This window comes from Columba livia, chromosome 16 (assembly GCF_036013475.1).
Source record: "Columba livia isolate bColLiv1 breed racing homer chromosome 16, bColLiv1.pat.W.v2, whole genome shotgun sequence".
NCBI classification, from domain to species: domain Eukaryota; kingdom Metazoa; phylum Chordata; class Aves; order Columbiformes; family Columbidae; genus Columba; species Columba livia.
In genome coordinates this window covers 1,430,355-1,447,401 of record NC_088617.1, presented here as the reverse complement: position 1 = coordinate 1,447,401, position 17,047 = coordinate 1,430,355, and the positions used below count along the sequence as shown (strand labels likewise).

General features: G+C 48.2%; 1 long non-coding RNA gene across 1 annotated transcript; it reads right to left on the bottom strand.

The window, feature by feature from the left end:
* Positions 1 to 4,925: 4,925 nt before the first annotated feature.
* On the bottom strand, positions 4,926 to 9,438 carry LOC135575534 (uncharacterized). Its single transcript, XR_010466488.1, has 2 exons — positions 7,507 to 9,438; positions 4,926 to 5,341 (listed from the first exon to the last, which is right to left on the bottom strand). It is a non-coding gene; the product is annotated as an uncharacterized LOC135575534 (long non-coding RNA).
* Between the last annotated feature and the right edge of the window lie 7,609 nt (positions 9,439 to 17,047).

Sequence of the window (17,047 nt, the reverse complement as noted above, 5' to 3'; positions counted from 1 at the left end):
CAGGACTGTGGCTTCTAAATCTCCCAAGTGTCTTTCTTAGTTTTACACATATCTCCCCACAGATAATACATCCTTAGTCCCTCTCTGGGAGAGTGAAACAGCTCTGAGTTTTAAGCCAAGCTGTGGCTTGCCTTTAAATCGGAAAGTATGTGTCTACCATTAATTTTCCCGGGTGTGCTGTGTGCTCCCCAACAGTGTTGAAGCATTTTCGTTGACGGTTTGTGACACACTCCAGCTCAGCTGTTCTTGCTGTCGAGGCGCCGATTCCTGTGCCTACAAATGCGCGTTTCCTTGTGCATTTCAAATACATCAGACTTCTTCTTGTCACTTGGGTGAAATACTTTGGAAAGTTAATATTACTTTCCAGGCTACTTTTGAGATGTTTGACCATCAGAGCACAAAACCGATCAACCACTAATTGACTATTTAATTCTTACAAATAAATGTTTTCTGGAGGCAAACGACACGTTCTCCGTTGTTGTCCAGGGGAGCTGTGTGTGCAGACCAGACCCCGCGGGCAAGGAAAACAAAACTGCAACAATGGAAATTTTCACTTGTATTTTATAGCATTGGAAATTATTATAAGAGGTTGGGAATAATGAAACGGTGATCTTAGATTTGCTTCAACTCCAGGGTTCCAATTTTGGTAAGTTACAACTGAAAAGGGGCAATTGCTAAAGTGGAGTGAATGACTGATTTATTTTTGCCATATGACAGCCAAACCAAAAGTTTTTTAAAAATCCGTTGAGCTTTGGAGAGCTGGAGCAGCACTGCACTCTCCATCTTCCCCAGAATGCAAATATTGAACACTTTGTGTGGTTCGATGCACACTTTTTCCGTTTAATGCAGAACTTCTCATGCTGCACATGCAGGCCTGGGGTTACAAGCCACTCAAGGGGCTGGTGTCATCTGAATCTCCTTTCTGCTCGTGGGGATCCAAGGGACCAGCCGTCTGCCCCGGAGCGCCCTGACCACGGGCAGTGTGAGCAGGCGGCCCGGCCGCCCGCACGGCAAATCCCGCGTTTTCAACGCGCTGAAGCTTTGCATAAACGATTAACTGTTCCCTGCAGCAAACCTCCTTCCCCAGCCGCTCTCCTCACCTCCAGGCTAAGGAACCTTCCTCAAGATTTTGCTCTTGGACTTAATAGCGACCTAAAAAATCCCTTGCAGCAGAGAAAAACGCCAAGGGCGAGGAGTGAAGAGCCCTCTCCTGCAGGGGACAGGGCTCTGCTGAGGACCAGAATCACGCTCAGTCTCTCCCAAGTCCTGAGCAGTGACGGGATCTGGGTCTCACTTGTCACAGGGCTCTTCCGAACACCCCTTCCCGGGAGATCTTTCATCCACCTACTCTCACCAGGGATATTGTGCTGCTCAGCAGAGTTCAAGAGCTGTGGAGAGGATTTGATGGTTCACCACATTACAGTCTTTGCTCCAGTGAAATTTAATCCCTTAAGCAAGGGGAATGGTTTAAGGAAGAAAGATGCGAAACGCTCACTTGCACACTGTGCTCGGGAGCAGGTGGTTGTGGGTGTCCAGAGTACGACCGGCATCCCTCCAGGACCAGAGATGGACCTGGACTTCCCACGTCTCAGCTGAGCACCCCCAGCCCCCGAGATCACGGGCCAAAAGGTGCTGAGTTCGCCTTCTTTGGGTCCCTGCCTTCCCCCATTATTTGCTGCTAGCTGGAGAATAGGGAAAATCACCTTTTGGAGGTTATTTGACCGCGAACTGGGGAGCGGGAGAAAGGCCCAGACTCCTCATCGCCGGGTGAGCTGCTGTGTTGTTGCTACCGGGAGCTCAAGGTGCCAGTTCCACCTCCTGAATTCCCCCCCTGGTGACTCGGAGGAGCGTTCAGATTCACACCTGATTATCATACGGCTTCATCACGTACACGCTGCTCGGCTCCATTTTCGGAGCTCTGAAAAGCCTCTGCCATCTGTTAATTTAATAATTGCCTAATGTTGTAATACACACATGCCTTAATTGAGCAATTTCCCAGTTCCCATCATAGAATCTATTTAATCTGTCAATATTTCTTTATAATGCTGTTTTTTTTTCAGGTCCTTTTAAAAACAGTGGCATGATTGCAATAACTTCGGTTAAGCCGGCACTTCATCAGGCTGGCTTCGGAGCCTCTGCACACTGAGTATTATAAATTCCCCATATGTCTGAAACAATGTTGAAAGTTTTTAAATATTAAAGGAACACATCCTCCTTCTTACAAGGCTTGCTGGTGCAATTAGCTAGTCTATTCGTTATTATCTGGCCTACTAAGAACGTGAAAATTATTCTTTGAACAGTACGAACCGATGCAAATATAAATTAAAAGGGGTCAGGTTTATTTTTTGTCCACTAGCAAAAGAAAAAGAGACTAGGCCAGGATGCCAACTGCGGGTCACACTAGATGAAAAATGGGATTATCTCAGCACGATGCGTCTCAGCTCGTGCTGCTCCTGGTCTGCCTATCTACATGAAGCTCATCTTAGAGGAAAGAACAAATAAAACCATAACTCCTCCTTGTTCCCCGCAGACGCGCAGGATGCATTTATTACATGCATCCTTCAATTTTACTTCAGAGTCTCAACTTCATCTAGGTTTTTTAATAAAATTTCTCCCCGCTATAGGTTGCATTGGCCAAGAAAGGCCTGACGGCCTCATTAAACCCTTCTGCGGTACATCATTCCTATTTCCTCGCGAAGGTTTTGCCTTTGGATAACTTTGGAGCCTTGTAAATGATCAAATGAAGTTTATCATGAATACACCAAGAGCCATTAACAAACCACTAAGGATGAGCCATATTTTTAACCAGTTGCTACTTGGCCAACAGCATTTGCCTCTGTCCTCCCTGGCTCTCCGGTGGGTGCCCGAACCCTCCTCGCTATCCTCACCTATTGCCTTTTACTACTAAACCCCAAATGCCCGAAGCTCTGAATCAGCTGCTGGGACTTCCATGGTATATTGGGGAGGAATCCTATAATTTTAAATAGTGAAAAGTTGCAAGTCTAAATCCATTTTCTTCACCCTTAGGTTCCTTCGAAGTCCACGGAGAGAATGGGCACCCTGTGGAGGGGCTGTCTCCCCCATTTCAGGCAAACAAAGAGGATCAACCCCCTCTTCTGGCACCCCAGTTGCTCTATCAAAGGGTTTCATCGGAGGTGACCAGCTCAATCGGCATCTGACATCGAGAGCGGTAAGTCAGGGCAGTTGACTCATATTGAGAGCTGATCTTGGTCTAAACGGACTTTCCCCACGTTGTTTTGCACCACCTTAGCCCTGCCAGTCCCTTCGGTGCCTCTCCTCCCACTATCCTGCAGAAAGATCGCACATTTTTGTTCATTTTGTAGCAAGGGTTTGAAGTCCTGTGAAGGACTGTGCTGAACGCTGGGGGGAAATGGCGAATCAAGTGCAGATTTACCCAGCAAAAGGCAAGTGGGCACTGGCCGTGCTTCCTCTTCAGAGATGTGAGTTCAGGACTTGTGAAGTGCTTTAAAGTCTCCAGGGATGAACGCTAATGTAAAATGTGACAGCTATTACTATGAACTCTCAGGAAACTTGAACTTGCCTGAATGTCTGTTCATAAGCTTATAAGAAATCAATTCCAAATAATTGCATTATGCCCTTTGTAGCAGTGGATTTTGTACAGTAATTGACTTTATAGAAAAAGACATCTATCGGCTTAGCAAGGAGTTTACACCCAGCCCACCACCAGGAAAATTACAGGATTCTGTATGTGAAAGCATCTTTAACAGAATGATTTAAAATGAAAAGCAGCCCTAACAATGCTGCAATTATGAGCACCCCCTCAGGCTAACCCATCTAACAGAGTGTTTAATGCTCAGTGAGTTTTCATCTAGGATTCAGATGCGTCCTGGAGGAGACTGAGGAGAAACACCAAGCGCAGACGTGTTCATGTACTGAGGGTCAGGCTGGTGTAGGTGTGCGGGTATTTGTCATTCCAGAGTGAAATATTGGATTATCACCTCCCTCAGTGGGTCTTGGGGGAGCTCTTATAGCTGAACCTCTTACAGCTGAACAATTAGGATTCTGGTCCTATATGGGTTGAGGAACCATGCTCGATATGTTCATTAACTGAAAGAAGGAGCGGGAAACTGGCCTTGAGTCCGCAGCAATTACACATGGCTGTGAGATGTTTAAGTCCTTGGTCCAAAATTCATTTTGCTAAACAGAGAGGCTTTGTTAAGGCCATGGGGCTCGGGAGGAACACCTCAAAGCCTCCAGGACGTTAGCATTAGAGTCCTTCATTCAGCCATCACAGCATTTTCACCTGATCTAAAAATCATATGGCAAAATTGTAGACAATTTTGAAACGCTACTTTTGAAATGTTGAGTCAGGAGATGCCCGAAGCTGAGTCCTTTCACAGAAGAAAAGCAATAATGTGCACAGAAAAAATCCCTTTGAATGGAAATGTTTGGAAACTTGTTTACTGGGATTGCATTTCCAGTGCTTGACTGTTGGAAACGCACCAGAGAAACTGTTATAGAAACCTGAAATTCCTACTGTAGGGCCATATGGGAATGACAAGATGGCCAAGAGGGATGCCTGGCCTTCAGTCCCGTGTCCATGTATATTTACTGTTCTTGTATTGCGGGACTGAGGAGGCTCATCCAGGATCTTTCTAGAAAGCTCATTGTGTAAGCAGCTGGGTTTAATTCACCTTCCTTAAACATTTTGGATCAAGCCTTATTCAAACGTGTGGTTCCAGGCACTGCTGGAAGGTGATGTTTGAAACACTACGTGGTTTAAACTGCTCCAACGTCATCTACATCCCTTTTTAACAAACAAGGAGATAAGTTGTGCTGAACACAAACACGGGGAAACCTGAAAAATCAATTTCTTTGGTAGTTACAAACAATCTTTCCCGCATTCATAACAAAGCCAACATTAAATGGAGAACACTGATTGGTAAGAAAAAAGAAAGCAACAAACCTTTTAATGGATTCCATAATAAATAACATTCTGTCTCAGTAAATCAATAACCCTGAACAGCCTGACAAGGAAGTGCTTGTGCTAGGACCAGCTTAGCCCCTGGAAGGGACCAGCTGTGCCAGAGGTTGTCCCAACAGCCTCTGCATGATTTTTGTGTCTTAGTCTGGAACAGCATAAGCACTAATAATGTTTCTAGTGCTTTTTGCATCTTGAGAATTTGAAATAGTGCAGTAGCACAGTCTCAGCCTCTGCTTTTTCCCCATTCCACGACGCGGAACAGGGCATGTGAAAGGGACCTCAATTAGACCGAGGTCCAAGATTTTGCTGTAGATGTCAAATGATTCAGTTCTCTCCAAGGTTTCCACTCTGCAGTTTCTTCTTCAGGTTCAAGACCTATGTTTAACATAGAGAGACAAACGTGTCATCTAAATATTAAAGCTGGCTCTGCTTTTGAGCATGTTTAAGGCACCTATACACTTTACCCGCATCTGCTCATCCCTTCCTATAAGCGTACCGAGGGTATCAAACACTGAAACAGGAATACAAATAGTGTCAAAATACCAGCAAACCTCCAGAGCCCCAGGGATCTGAGATGAAAATCCAGGGGAAGCAATAATAAATGTGAAATAACTTTGCTTGCAGTCTTATATTTATAATTTCATCTCAAGTTTTTGCAAACAAGTAATTTGTGAAGTACCGTCTTTGTAAAACCATAGCATCTCAACAACTTAATGCATTGAAACGGCCCCTCTGAGGCCCCACCTGCATCCTTTTCAAATTCTCCCACATGCCCCTCTCAGCAGCACATACAATTAGGAAAAAGCTGTGAGTGTGAAAAGGTGTCACAATGAAGTAAAAAAGGACCCCAGGAAGGCTTTGGAAGCTTGATAGTAATCAAATCTACTGCAGAAAAGAAAATCAATGTTGCTATCTTTATATATCAACATAAACATTTATATTTCATTACACCAATGAGAAGGACAACCTGTAATGAATCAAGAGGGATTTCGGGAGTGGAATGATGATGAAAGGGCCCAGCTTGTCAGTGTTCTGTCTCATGAAGGATAACCCTGTCTCTCCGAAACGCTGTAAATCTTTCACCCTAAGAGCCTTCGCAGCCCGAAGCAGGAGGAAGATCAGACCTCCAGCAACCACTCATGGCCAAATGACTTCCACATCAGTAGCTCCCCGATGGGGAATATCGATCGGGATTCCTTTAGCGAGGTGGCCTGGGCTGTAGGTGTGCAGGTCTCCGGCACCTGGTGCTCCCTGTTGCCGGAGGTGGGATCCATCTCCAGCCAGCCCGGGGCTGCCCCTGGGCTGCCGGGACAGGAGATGTGCAGAGGTCCCAGCAAAGCCTTCAGTCTTGCCGAAGCTCCTTGCACGCAGGCACGGGGACAACAAGGGCTCAGGACGAGCTCAGGAGCTCCGGAGGGCTCAGCCCCGCCTGGCGGTGGCTGGGGATGGGTTGTGTCATGGTGGGAGTGAGCTCAGCCCATCTCGGGGATGCCCTGAGGAAAGCAGCTGCAGTTCTGCACCACCACCACCAACCCCCATCTTCCCTAAGGTATCCCCTAGACACCCCTCTAAGGCACCCCTAGAATACCTACGCACATAATCGGAGAGCTTTTGCAACTACATACAACGCAAACTCCGCCTGAAAGACAAATGTGCTCATGAAGGTATATTCCTAACTGATACGGGGGTTTGGGCAATCCTACAGAGCCCTCTCCTTAGCCCTTAGCTGTGGACATTAAGGGGAATTCAAGATACACCCCTCACCCGTGTTTGGGAAGCACACTCTTCTTCATCCTACAATAAAAGTTTATTAAGGGTGTTTGTGTGGAAACTGGAACTTCTTGAACTGGCAGTAGACCTCACTATTATTATTCAATATTCTGTTACTATTATGTATCTGCATTTGTAATTCACTGTTCATTTATAAAGATCTGGGTGGTGGGAACAATCCTTTGAGACTCAAACGGCCTCCCCACTGCAGACAATGTTTTGCAAACAAAGCAAAATGTTCCCAAATACTCTAAATAGGCTGAATGTCCTTCACATAACAAGTCAACAAACATAAGGAAGCAATGAATACATTTGCAGAAAATTGGTTTGGATCATGGACGGACGGTCTAACTCACTGAATAATGTATTAATTCTACTAGCTCTAATATGAATGAGGAAAGAGAGATTTAGATATGCAAGCAGGTCAGGCATCAGAAATTTAGGTGTGTACAGAGTCTGGGGCACAGAATGAGAATCCATTCCATTTCCATTAAAAATAATCTTATTAATTTATATTTTAAATTGCATGGAAACATACCAAGGTTCTTGTAGCTATTGCAGAACAAAACCTCCCTCCTTGAGAGCACAGGCTTTGGAGTCCCCTCCACATCATTTGGGGAACGGCTGGTATGGCAGAGGACAGGGCTGCTGGCTATGAAACCTACCAAGAACTCCGTGCCCATGCGTCTCTGTGTCTGCGGGAATCACCCCGAGGGTGATCAAACACGGAATGCAGCGTGCAGAGAGGCTGTGAGACGATCAAAACTCACCTGGGCAAAGCGTGGAACAGGTTCCTCTGAGCGGATCTGGTTCGAGCAGGTTGCACCACAGCCCCTCAGCACCGTGATGCGGTGACTCCGGTCCAGCCATCCCTGCGCCAACAAGGGCAGCTCGGAGCCAAAGGACAGTCACTAAGTTCTTGAATAATCTTGTTGAGGCTTTGACCATTCTGCGAAAGCTGCAGCACTCTGTCATGTCAAATTGCACACGTCTGCGGCGCAGCCCATGAATCCCTTCAAATGCGCTGAGGGAATATTCCTGACAGCTCGCAGGAGCAGCAGTGTTTATGAAAACTTGCCAGCTGCAGATGACTAACTGGCCTCTTTCTCTGCGATATATGGAAAGTCTGTTTTTGCAGTGTGTTAAGGAAGCGATTTCCATAGCTTAGAGCATTTTTCTCTCAGTGCGTTTCCACACGAGCTGGCCCACAGGCAACCTCTTGTCCACCTGGTGACTACATGACTTCCCCCACCTCCTTCAGGCTGCTCCCTCCTGCCCCCTCGTCCCCGTGGCCCAACGCTTTTGCTCTCCTTTACCCCCCTGAGCATCACCGCCCTTTCCACTCTGTGCTGGCCTGAAGGTTTCTCCCCCACACTTGCCTGGAGCAAAGCAGGAGTGTCCCTGGGGCCCTGTGGTGGCTGTAAGGGACAGGTTGGGCACTGCTGTTTTAGCTCTTCCTCTACATTTACATCAACAGTAGCTCCAAGGATTCCAAGCCGCTGCCATTGTTCATGGCTCCTCCATCAACGTTATCAGAGCTGTTTCTCTGACAACACTGGCACTTATCTTCCAGAATCCGCCCGGCAGTGCTTGAAGGCACCCGAGATTGACTTCTTTTTCACTGTCCCCTCTCTCTTTATAAATAAATGTGACATCTCTTTTGCTCCTCCAGGCTGGAAACTTTCTCTTCGCTCCGGGTACTTTCGTTCACTCCAAGGTCTCAGGAGGCTTTGGGAATAAAGAGTCCAACAGATTAGATTGGTTTCAGCTACTGGGTGAGCCTGCAGCTGCGATATCGGGTTGCTGTACGCTGCAGTTTAATTTCTTTCTCATCCTGTAAGCTGTACAATCTTTTCCCAGTTTCTATCCCTGAGAGCAATGTCAGGATCCTTCCTTCTTCTCTGATGCTGTCAACTCTGAAGAGGAAGGATTTTTTTTAAAAAGGTTGCCTTCTTAGGGACGTTTGTAGCCCAACAGATTGTGCTGGTCTTCTCTTTGGAGCATTTACAAGCAGTCCTGCGGGGAAACCAGTTCTGAGGCTTTGTGAAACCTCGGTTTGTTCTTTGCGGCAAAGTAACAGATGGAACACCAGTGGGGGGTAATTTGCCACCTCCAGAGCAAACATCCTTTGACCCCATTTATCTTGAATGAAGGTGATCCCGACTGCACAGGGTGACCCTTCCTCTTCCTCCAAGCCACCCTGAGCTCTCAGTTATGAGCAGATGAAGGCTGAGCATGCCCAGCAGCTAATCCAGCCAGAACCCCCTTCCAGAATCATTTCGAGTATCTCAAATGTAAGTACTAAAAACACAAATACTTCAGAATACATTTATTCCTTTTTAAAACCAGGTTTTGGAAGGTGCTGACGTGTACACACAGCACCCCATAGCTCCAGCACTGTTGTCCTCAGGCATGAACACAGAAGCCTGGAAAAAGGCTGTGGAGGAGACAGGAGCTGAGCTGGGGTTTCGCCGGCCCAGCCGGGTCCTCTCCACCCCACCCCGCGGGCGCCGGAGCAGCCGCCTCTCGCAGCATCGCACCAAACAGACGCTGCGTTTGCACCGGACTGACCGCTCCGGTCCTCTGCTACCTACAACATTTTAAAGGTTGTTCCTAAATGAGTAAGGCAAACCTTTATTTTAAATGCATGATTTCCTACCCTGGGCATGCACGGAGAGCAGTCTTTATCTTTGCGGCAGCCTCTTCCATTTTTAAAGAATATTACTTCATTCTTCCCTTCCCCATCTCCTCTGGCTTGTGCTGAAAAGCCCCAGTCTGTTCATCTTTCTTCATAGGTCCTATTATCTAAACTGCTGAATGACATGCAGGCATTAGGAATGCATTTAGTAGCCTTAGTCCCACAGAACAGGAAACTTGTGTGTAATAGGTATTTGCCTTAATGGTATCGCTACAAAGTTAGCTGAGCTTCAGTGAAAATTACTGCAAATGGACGCGATGGTTATTAGCAGCATGGCCTAAACCTAACTACCTTTCTTCAGCTATAGCGTATGAGCTCTATTCCACTATGGTCTAACTAGCGGAAGGTTTTGAAGATTGTTAGTCTGCTTCTGAATTTCATCAGCACAAAAACATAGCGCATTGCAAAATATGCTAAAGGATCCACCTGTAACTGCTTTTGCACTGCAAAGTTATGCGCGGAAATATCGGACGATGCACATGCTATTCTTCATGGGATTAAGAGTGAGCCCGGAGGAAAAGCCCATCACGGAGCCTGGGGCTTGGTTTCTGTCACAGTATCTCGCAGACAGGTCTGCTAATGAGGGCTCGTCTTGTTTTTACTGAGATGCTTTGTTGAAGAACTGAGTAACGAGAAGGCTGGAATGGGCCCCAGATACAAAAGGAAGTCTTGAAATATCCTATAAATAATCAGCTTGAAGATCGCTTTGGACCCATAATCCTAGAGACAAATATATGCAGCTCAGACCAAATGACTTGCTAAGGAGCAAATTGAAAACAATATATTTTTAGAGTTAAAAATTTTTCTAATTTAATGATATCTGTTCAGTCAGTGTTTGGAAGTAAATCAGTGTGTGAGCAGTAAAACAATAATGTACTTTAAACTAAATTATTAGTAAACAAATCAGTCTAGTAGGCAATGAATGCATGATACATTATTCATTTCTATTATTCAAAACACTTCACTAGCTCTCAGAGTCTAGTGATAAAGTATTCAGAACGCAGTATCAACCATCCCAGCAAACAGTCTCTAATGTGATATTAAAGTTAAAAGAGAAGTGAAGTATATTCCCCCAAAGCAAGGTATTTGAATAATCCTGGAATGAACCCATCTCATGCTTCTTTTTTAAAGCCGGGTTTATTTTTTTTAACTAAAGCTCTTTCAGCACAGCCCAAATGACGGACGTTCCCTTACCAACCCGTGAACTCCTCCCAGGCCGTCCCAGCAAGGCAGGAGCTGATGCGGTGCCAGCCCAGCGCCGCTGCCCGCACCGGGGAGCTGGGGAGGGCTGTCAGACCCCAGCTCCCTTCCCACCCCGTCGCCCAGGGCTGCGTCCACCCTCTCACAGGGAAAGAGCCACGTGAGGCCAAGCGAGGATGCAGTAAGACCTTCCCTGGAGGTTTTTGCCCTCATTCCTGTGCCACCTGGTCCGTGTTGGAGCGTGTGGGACAGAAGGAGGATGAAACCCGCCGGGGGAGAGGAGGAATTTGCTGCCCACAGCCAGGCAGCGGTGCCACCGGCGTGTTTTGAAGCCTCGGGCTGCTTTGCCCTGCACGGCGGAGGGAGAACGCGGCCCAGGTTGTGGGTAATTTCCTGGCAGACCCAGCAGGGAGGATGTCAGGGGGTGCTGAGCAGTGGATGAGACACTGTCCCCCTCACACCGCCCGTGACCCTGCAGCTACTTCTCTGCAGTGATCCTGGGGCAAAAGCTTCTTTCGAACCTTGCAGCTCTGGGTTGAAGGAGGTGATCACCACGAAGATTTACTGCTCTTTTCGTCCAGCCTGTTTTATAGCAGGATGTAAAAAGGTGTCAACTTCTGATGATGATTTCATCTGGCCGTGCTGTAAACGGCATTGTTTCCCAGCAAGGAGGGCCGGACAACCAGAAATAGGGATGCCAGTCAGAAACCTTTATTGCAAATGCAAGTGGCCTCTTGATCCCAGGGTCAGAGATCCTCAGCAGATCTTTGTGACAAGGCAAACAGGAGTGCTGGGGCAGGGCGGCAGATAAGGACAGCAGTGAGCGGTACAGCAGGTTTTGGGATGGTTACCAGTTACACCCCTGCAACCTCATTTCTGTTAGTGGAGTAACTATGTTTTACTCTCAGTTTTTCAGGTTTAACAACCCAGCCCAGTACCTTTGTTTAGAAGCACATTATGTGTGATCTTCTGGAATGCTGTTTTTCATAAAACACTTGTATCCTCTTCATAAAACTCATCACATTCATACTGAAGAAGACACTGAGTAACACAGGCACCCTTGATGCTGGGAGTGTAACCCAGCATGATCTCTGCTCTATCAGGGATTTTCCCCTTTGGGAAGAGGCTGGTGGGACTCCAGGAGCAGGTCAGTCCCTACAGCTGCGGCTGCTGCTGTGTCTCAGGTTCTCACTCCGCTGTTGAGTGTCGCCAGCCAGTTCAGATCCAGCAGCACCTAAATGGCCTTGATAGGAAAACATGGGTGACGAGGGCACAGGAGGACTCTTGCTCTCAGAGGACACACAACATGTGATAATTAATGATGCATGAACCAGTCTGGCTCTTCCTTCAAACTGGGACATCCTGAAAGCTTCTAAAACCGCGTACCTGTCCCATGCTGCATCCTCAACAAAACACAACCCGCCCAGGAGCCACAGAGCCCTCCCCTGCCCTGTGCCTCCTGCCTCTGGGGACCCAGGGACAGGGCTGGCGTGTGGCTCTGGGTGTTACCGTCCCAAGGCTTTGTGCAGAGGAAGAGAATCAAGAACACCACATGGAAGAACAGTGATTATCGTGGCATCTCAGGAAAGAAAAGGGCTGTTGTTACAGAGATGGATGAGCGGCTGAATTGCCACTTCATATTCTCTGCAAATACATCCTGCTGCCTGTCAGGGTTGGGACTCAGACCCAGGGAGCGTGTCCTTGCCAAGGAATGACAGGGCACCCAACCTGGCCGCAAAGAGACCATCTGAAATACCACCTGGCAGAAAGCGCCCTCAGAATTGAGACATTCTTGCTCTGTGCACTCTTCAGTAGAGACATTAGCCTGCAAGTACTTTAAAATCTATGATATCTGATCTCTGTTATGACATTTACCTTCATGAATTAGGTACAGAGGCAGAAGACATAACTTGCTCTACTTATTACAAAGAAAGAGTCATCAAATATTTTATCTGTGCATTGAACAGAGTCTGTTTTTTTTTCTTCTTCCATAGCTAATCTTTGGAGAATAAAATCACTTTCCACAGTGGCTGTGAAATGCTAAGGCCCTGAAAATAGGAGATCACTTGCAATGTATGTGCAGCATCTTCAGTCTCCTGCTGGCGCAAGGGTCCTGTTGCAGAGGTGCGCTGACTGCGTGGGCAACCATCCGGGCAACCACGGCCGCTGGGTGCATGTGCAAGATGCCCAAAACTTAATCAGGCCATGCCAATGGTGAGTGGGATTGAATGAGGTGGAGTAAAGGCAAAGACCATGTGAATACGAAAACATCTTCGGGAAAACAGAAGTAGTGTCCAGATGATGAACTGAGAAAAGAATGCAAACATTGACTGGTTACACAGAAAAACACAAAAGACAGCGGAAAAAAAATGACAAAGAGTTGAAGGAATAGCTTACAAAAGCCCTAAAAGTTGTAATCAGGGTTTGTTTAGCTCTCAGGAGCTGGAAAATTGCTTGACAGCCCACAGGGCCTTTGAGAGCCCAGGTGTAAAAGGAGAGCTCGAGTATGCTGCTCTGCTAAGGCTGCTGGTTTTGGCAGAGCATCGCTGGGTGCTGCGCAGCTGGGAGCAGCAAATGCCGTGGGGAGCTTCCCAAGAGAATCGTTTTTCACCAGAAATCATGACTCGGCAAGAGCAGCATTTTCCATCCTCCACCTGGCCTTTGGCATTAGGTCTATGAGGAGGTTTGGGCTGCGTTACTTTTCTGAATGGATATTGAAATAGGCATCCTAAGTAGATCTTCTTTTACTCTGAGAAGCGAAGGGCTGCGCTGCTCAGCCATGGCAGGGGCCAGGCAGGCAGGATGGGGCTGCTCCCGCGGGACACCGTGCTGGGGATGTGTAGGCAACACTTTCCAAACACCCACGGAGCTTTGACTAGGGTCTGCGTTGACTTAAAAAGAGACATGTGGTCACCCCGGAGCTCTGAGACGTTCCCCTTGCAAAGCTGGTGGAGCTGGGGTCCCTGGAGCAAAGAGGAACTAAAGGATCCCTCCTAAAATACCAGGCAGCTCATGTGTTCACCCTTTGGATGAGAGAGACAGGCTGGAAGATGGGTGGGCTGGTTGGGAGCCCATGGGATAAGAGGACACTGTGATCAGGAGGTTTCTTCCTCACCACTTCTGCAGCTGCAGCAGTCTCTAATTAGGCTCTCTGCACACACCTGCTTCCAGACTCGCTGGTGGATAAAATTGACCTTTAAAATAGGGAACTGAGATATGCAGAAGGCTGGACATCTTCAGGACTGGACTGCAGGTGAACATTAATCTGAGCGACATAAATTTTTAATGCTACAGCTTAAAGCCTCCTGTCACCTTCATGATTAATTTCATGATCCAGCTTGTTCCCGTACCTGATGGAAACACTGTGAGAATCGTGCTGTGGTGATGGAGGCCAGACAGGCGTCTTGCCGCTCATGTCTCCATGTCTGTGTGTGGCTGTGCCCTGGATGGGATCCAGGAGACCCGGTACCTGGCTGCTGGGTCCCCTTCACCTCCCCGAGCATTGGCTTCCATGTGAAATGAGGATAGGGACGCTGGCTTTCCCAGATAAAGCCCAATACCTCAGTTACATGAGAGAAATGAAGCTCAGACAATTTGCAAGCCCATTGCTCCAGGGCCTGAGGCTTTTATGAACATACAATGCCACAGCTCACTGTTCTGGGTGAGAAAATCAACCAGGAGGGATGTGGGGTGCACGGCTGTCTCACCAGCACCTCCAATTGTTCCTATGGACAAATTCCTTCTCTTCACCACAGTGAGAAAAATAAACAGAAAATCAGAAGCAATAACAGAGAACTATCCTGCACCAGTGCCTGTGTGTGATTGCTCAGCCCCAGGAGGTAGAGACAGACCCCAAAATTGGAGCTTTTCAATGTGTACTGCACGGCAGAGCACAAGGCAGAGCCAGGTGCATCTTTCAATCCCAGGCATCGGCCACAGGGGCACAGAACAGAGCGAGAGCCCTCCAGCAAAGTGCAATTGTTTTATGCCCCGTTCAGCAGTGAATCATCACCTTTTTAATACAGCTGCTGTGGGAACAGGGAAGGAGACATAAAAGGGAAAAAAAAAATGCGTGCGTTGCATTTTGCTGTAATGAAAGGCTGCTAATTGTTTGTGCCCAATGTGGGCTCATGTTGTGTTACTACTTTGTTACACAGCTCCTAAATTAAGCTGGCTCTCAAACAAACCCTCCCGCAGCAGCCTTGGGGGGCTTCGTCTCGGTGGCTGGTTTAGCACGTGTCTCCTGCTCCCTGCATGCAGGCACTATTGATTAGCACTTAATTATAGAATGGGTGTTTGTTCTGAGGACAAGCAGGATGTTCAACGGGGAAACCTCTGGGGAAGGAGCTATTAAAAGAGCCTTGAATGAAGCTGAGGACTGGTCGCTAAGGGGGAACCTGTTTTGGTTATTTGGGATGGTTCATGGCATGATGGAGGGAGGGGGTGCCCTGTCCCCCCACACCCCATCTCTCCCCTCTCTGAGCATGATGTTGGGTTTTCCAGCCCGAGGACCTCAGGATGGTGATGGTTTCAGTACTGGCTGTGCCAGAGCTACTGCTGCGGTAATGCCAGGAGGGATCCTTCCAACACCCTGCCCATCCCTGCCTGTCCTGCCTGTCCTGCCTGTCCTGCCTGGCTCTGGAGCTTCCTCCGGCTGCTGATTCCACGTCTGTGCCCTCTTACAGACCCTGGAGGCAAAGGCAGCAGTTGTGTCCTGATCCTTTCGGGAACTGAGTAGCTGTTAACACCACCTCTCCTGTGCAAAACAGTTCCTGATCTCCCCTTCTCGTGGGACACCTGTGTAAGATGTATGTAAGGCTTTAGTAAAGGATGAGTAAGGTCTTGTGCTGTCCCCTTCATGGGAGAGGTTTTTTGCTAAGAGGGAATCCAGGCTAGGTGAGGTGGAGGAAGATACATATTTTACTTATGCTATGGGAGTCTTATCACCTTTGGAGTTTGGAAGGCTGGCAGACGAACGCTTCTGAACTTCCTACAGGTTTCAGATGTAATTCCTTGTAATTGCCTTGAACTGAAGGAATGGGAGAAATAAAAGCAATAAACATGGACTGGTGCGGTGGATGGCTCCTGAGGAAGCGATTCTCCTGCTGCAGGTTTGCATCGCTCCCTGGGAAAGCTGAGATGTGGATCTGTGGTCTTCCAAGAGCTGTCACTGAATACAAGGGTGAGATACATCTCAGACATTCCCAGAGGTGACCCGTGGGCTCGAGGAAGGGGCTGCAATGGCAGAGAGGACCCGGGGCAGAAGCATCGCTGGCTCAGCCCCCAGCTCACACTGCTGACAGAGCTGGGGGGACGGTTCTGCGCTGATCTCTCTGCTGCTGCGGGGGTGATGCCCATGAGAGCGTTTCCTGCTGGCTGGGAAATAGCCATCCTGTATCTATAGCATAGCTGGCCAGGAAAGGGGAATGTTCTGTTTCATAGGGTTATCCCCGTCACGGAGTAGGACAAGGAATTGCTGGAGAGAGTCCAGTGAGGGATCTGGAGCATCTTTGTTATGAGAGAAGGATGAAAGAGCTGGGGCTGTTCAGTCTGGAGAAGAGAAGCTGAGAGGGGATCTCATCAATGGTTATAAATATCTCAGGGTGGGTGTCAGAGGATGGACCAGACTCTGTTCAGTGGTGCCCAACGCCAGGGTGAGGGGCAACGGGCACAGACTGGAACACAGGAGGCTCCATCTGAACATGAGCAGAAACTTGTTTGCTGGGAGGTGCCAGAGCCTGGCCCAGGCTGCCCAGAGCGGGTGTGGAGTCTCCTGCTCTGAGACATTCAAACCCGCCTGGACCCACCTGTGTGATCTGCTCTGTGACCCTGCGTGAGCAGGGGGGTTGGACTGTGGATCTCCAGAGGTCCCTTCAGCCCCAGCCAGCCTGGGGTTCTGTGAGAACAGAGCAGAGAAGTCCCTTCCCCTTGCCCCATCCTGGGAAGCCCCTGGTATGAATTTGGGAGTGCCAGGGCCACGTCCCATTGCACCAGGTCCTGGTTCAACCCCTGGGCAAGGGGCAGAGCTCACGGCTCCCTCCCTTCTCACAGAAGGGGCTCGGGCTTTGGGCAAATGTGGTGTCACCTCAGCACCATGGGACTTGGCTTGTCAAGCTCTGCTCTTGAGCAGTCTAATCCAAGCACAAGTTCGTGGCAACACTGCAGTGGAGAAATGCTGCATTAAAGCAGGAACCAGCCAGCGTGCACTGCAAATGAAGAGTTTCTTCATTTGCGTTCTAAAGGAGGAAAAATGCTGCCAAGCCTGGTTAATAACACAGGAAAGCTCTTGTGGCTATCGGGGATCTTCAGCTCCAATCCCCTCAGATAACAGTAAATTGAACCAGCTCCTCTGCCGAGGTTTTTCTGTAGCTGAATCATACCCGTGTAATAAGAGCAATGGGCACTGCCTTTCC